Raw genomic sequence first — 4,839 nt, 5'->3', positions numbered from 1 at the left:
TTTGACTTAATGTTGAAAATTGTCAACACTGCTGTTAGTTTGGTGAACTTTGTACATCCAGGGTACAAAGGCTTTTGAGAAGCCTCTGTCAACAAGTTAAAAACACGAGGACGTTTTCCTAACTCATCCTCGAGTCCCTCCATCATCTCATCAACACGATCCACATCCTCATCGACATTTGCTTCATCTGTCTCATACCCATCAACATGATCTACTACATCCTCATTGACATCGGCCACATTATTGACGTCCTCAACAACACTTTTCTCTTTGTAAACTCCCTCCTCACCATGCCAAACCCAAACATGATATTGAGGCCTAAACTCACGTCGAAGTATGTGCTCCCTAAGGATATCAACACTATCTACCTTTGATACATTGCCACAACTGACACATGGGCAATAAAAACCAACTCCCCCCGTCCTAACTTGATGTTCAACCGCAATACTACAAAATTCTAATACGCCATCAATGAATTCCGACGATTCAATGCTTCCATACATCCAAGAACGATCGTTTTTCATCCTAATTAGTGTGATTAATTGATTCAAACAAAATTAATACACAAATTTTAAACATATATACTTAACGAACTCTAACTAACCACAGAATTAAGTAATAATCATTCATTTAACACTAATTAACCCAAATAATAACACAATGTTTTTTAAACTGTCCAAATGATGTTTATTGTAGTAACCATAATTAATATTCATATAAAAACAATAAAAATAAAATAACATTCATAAACTTGGACAACTAATTAAAATTCATATCAACAACTCATTCATTTAACCATAAACAACCCTAATTGAACCTAATTTACAAACTAGAAAAAAAATTACGATAAATTTAAAACTTAAAAACCACACACATTCATAAATAAAATGAAGAAATTACTTAAAAATATAACAAAATATGATATATATGATAAATTTAAAACTTAAAAACAACAACAACATACACATTCATAAAGTATGACAAATTTAAACCTAATTTACAAACCACACACAAACCACATTCACAAATAATTACTAAATATGCAAATAATTAATTAACAACCCACATTTTTAACTAAATTACTAAATTCGTGAGTTTTGAAGATGAATTTTTGTCTTTTATTTTTGTGATATTAATTGATTTTATGGGTTAATGACGGTAAAAAAACTAGAACAAAGAGGTGATTTTTAAGGCATCATGTATGTTATTATTATCATTATGCCGCGTACATCCCATTCACATTAAGTATGATTGAAGAATGATGATGATGATGAACAAGAACACAGTAGAAGAATAGTAGGGGTTTATGAAAATTCAAAGTTTGATGATGAACAAGAACAGTAGCAAGGATTTACCTTTAGAAACCGTTTGTGAAGATGAACAGCAACAAGCTAAGAATGATGAACAGCAGCAAATGACCGTTTGTGAAGACGAACAGCAACAAGAATGATGAACAACAGCAAATGACCGTTTGTGAAATGAAGATGAACACAAGAAATGAACACAAATCTTGATGCTTAATCTTACACGTTTGTGAAGATGAAGAAGAGGAACAAAGCAAATGAAGATGAAGATGAAGCGTTTTTCTAATGAGGAACAAAGCAAACTGTATAAACGTATTTGAGAAGGGATATGTGAATAAAAAAGAAACTGGCGGGTTTTGAAAAAATTTTGTCCAACGGTCATTTGCTGCGGTTCAAAACAAAACCGGAGCAATAAGAAATTTTGTGAAGGGTTATTTGCTGCGGTTCAAAGAAAACCGGAGCAATTAGCATTTTCATGAAGATATATTTGCTGCGGTTTAATCAAAACCGGAGCAATTAATCTAATTTTTAAGAGTTATTTGCTGCGGTTGTGGAAAAAGTAGAGCAATTAATGCAGAGTGAAAGGTTATTTGCTGCGGTCAACTAGAAAACCGCAGCAATTAGAATATATTTTTTTTTCTGATACATTTTCCTATTTTTTGCTGCCAATACACAAAAACCGCAGTAAATGATGAGCAGCAAATACATTTTTTTCCACTAGTGTTTCTCGTGATAATAAAAATGTATATACATTTATTAAACTCATTACTATTGAACTCTCTTCAACCCAATAATTAATAATGTTCTATTTATTCTAAAAAAAATCGGAATGTTACAAAAAATCTAGCTTATGAAGACTTTTATAAAAAGTTAGATATAAAAGAGGGTGAAAAACATTTTTTAAAACTTGCATAGGCCAAGTCCAGAAAGAAGCTAGACATTGAGACAGTTAGGTACATCAAGGATGAGGATGAAAAAGTTTTGTTGAGACAAGATGAGATAAAAAAAAAAGGTGGTACCAATACTTCTCTCAATTGCTGAATAAAACAACTAGGAGACTAGAGGAGGTAAGAGGACATGCTTCCAACATCCAAAGCCAACATGAATATGAGTCAAACAGGGGTATAACCACAAATGAAGTTGGTACAACTTTCAAAGAAATGGGGCGAGCCAAGGTAGTTGCAACTAACAACATCATGATTAAGGTATGGAGATGCTTAGGAGAAGAAGGCATTCAATGGTTAACCAGCCTTTTCAATGTTATCTGGAGGGCACATAGAATGCCCAAAGAATGGAGGAGCAGTACACTTATCCCATTATATAAAAACAAAGGTGATGCATAAGTCTGTGGGAATTATAGAGGAATTAAACGTCTTAGCTAAACAATGAAATCATGGGAAAGACTAATAGAGAAGATAATCAGAAAGAGGAGGTGATTAGGGAACACCAATTTGGTTTCATACCAAGGAGATCAACAATTAAGGTTATACATGTGTTAAGAAGACTGATGGAAAAATATAGGGAAAGGAAAAAGGACTTGCATATGGTGTTTATAGATTTGGAGAAGGCTTATGATAGCATACAACATTGTATCATATGGGAGTGCTTAGAGACTAAGGGATTTCGCGGAGCAATATTAAAGCAGCACGAGACATGTATAATGGAGCATCAACTAACATACAAACACCCGTTGGGATTACAAAGTCGTTCCTAGTTGGAGTAGGCTTGCATCAGGGATAAACACTGAGCCTTTACTTTTCACAATCATCTTAGACAAGCTCTTAAAGTTTATCTGGGAAACTGCGCAATGGTACATGTTATTTGCGGACAATAAAGTGTTGGTTGTAGAAACTAGTGAAGAGGCTAATGCTAAATTAGATGAATGAAGGGAAGTTTTAGAAGGCAAAGGGTTGCGTAAAAACCATACAAAAAATAGAATATTTAAGATGCAACTTTAGTGGTAATGAACAACATGATGATCCAAAGGTGATTATTGGAGAAGATGTGGTTGCAAGTACGGATAAATTCAAGTATCTAGGGTCTATTATCTAGAGTAATAGGGAGATTGATGGAGGTGTTACACATTATGTAAAAGTGGGTTGGCTTAAGTGGCGAACAACTACTAGAGTGTTATGTGATAGAAAGCTCCCAATTAGCTAGACTGAAAGGTAAATTCTACATAGTTGCCATTAGACTAGTATTGTTATATGGGATAGATTGTTAGCCCATTAAGAAAATTCATGAACAAAAGATGGAAGTAGCAAAGATGCGTATGCTAAGGTGGATTTGCAGTAACACAATAATAGATAGAAACAAGAACCAGGAGTTTAGAGAGAAACTAGGCGTTACCCCATTATAAGAAACCATATTCCTCTAGTCCTCTCTTGAATGGAATACGGTGGATTATTCACCTTTTCTCACCCATACATTGTCTTTAAGCGGAATATTGAGTATGATAATGATGATGAATGAAGGTGGAGTACCATGGGTAACTTACAACCCTTCACATAAGCACGTATACAAAACTGCAAAAATGCTTAGGATCATGTACACCATTTTCGTAGCCATGTTTTATCCACTTTTGTTTAATCCGAACGTTTTGCATCAAGTAGGTTTTAGCTAATTATTTATGAATTAAAGTACATAGCCTATTTTACTCCATACAAGAACTAAAATGTATCTACTCCTATCCCTATACATGTACGTTACTTAATTCATTAATAAAAGTGTTCCTTTGAAAGTTGTATCAAGCAAACATGTTAAAAAAAAGATATACAAAAGTTTCATATATTATCTACAATGATCAGTTTTATTTATCTAGATTGTTATTTAATCTCATTAGCCATGTACTCTCTTTGTCTTAAGAAGTTGCTCTTTTTTATAATGTAAATTTTGATTTCTAGTTAAATATTAGTAAATGAGAAAAATATTTTTTCTAACCCACAAAATTTGCATTAATATATATCATTTTAGTAAGTTTCATAAGAATTACTACATTTTTATTTTTGTACATGAAAAATACTCTTATATATATATATATATATATATATATATATATATATATATATATATATATATATATATATATATATATATATATATATATATATATATATATATATATATATATATATATATATATATATATATATATATATATATATATATATATATATATATATATATATATATATATATATATATATATATATATATATATATATATATATATATATTGTTGGACCTCTTGAGTTTTGATGATGACTACACTTTATTTAAACAAATATGTTTTTTTTAGAGATTGTGTACCGGTCGATATCCGATTGTAATTGTGATCGTTGATATTACCTATGGCTTAGTTTATGGAAAAGTACGTGTCAAAAGGATTCAAGAGATGTTAGAAGAGTATATCACTTGGGGTGTAAAATGGAGACAAGAAGTCTACTGTTCCCAGGTTGGATGTTCTAGCAAAACTGGATTTTGGAGACAGCGCACTGTTCCCAAACTAAAGTCAACCAACGTTAACTAATAAATT

The sequence above is a fragment of the Amaranthus tricolor genome, chromosome 9 (assembly GCF_026212465.1).
Source record: "Amaranthus tricolor cultivar Red isolate AtriRed21 chromosome 9, ASM2621246v1, whole genome shotgun sequence".
In the NCBI taxonomy this organism is placed as follows: domain Eukaryota; kingdom Viridiplantae; phylum Streptophyta; class Magnoliopsida; order Caryophyllales; family Amaranthaceae; genus Amaranthus; species Amaranthus tricolor.
This window is presented reverse-complemented; position numbering follows the sequence as displayed.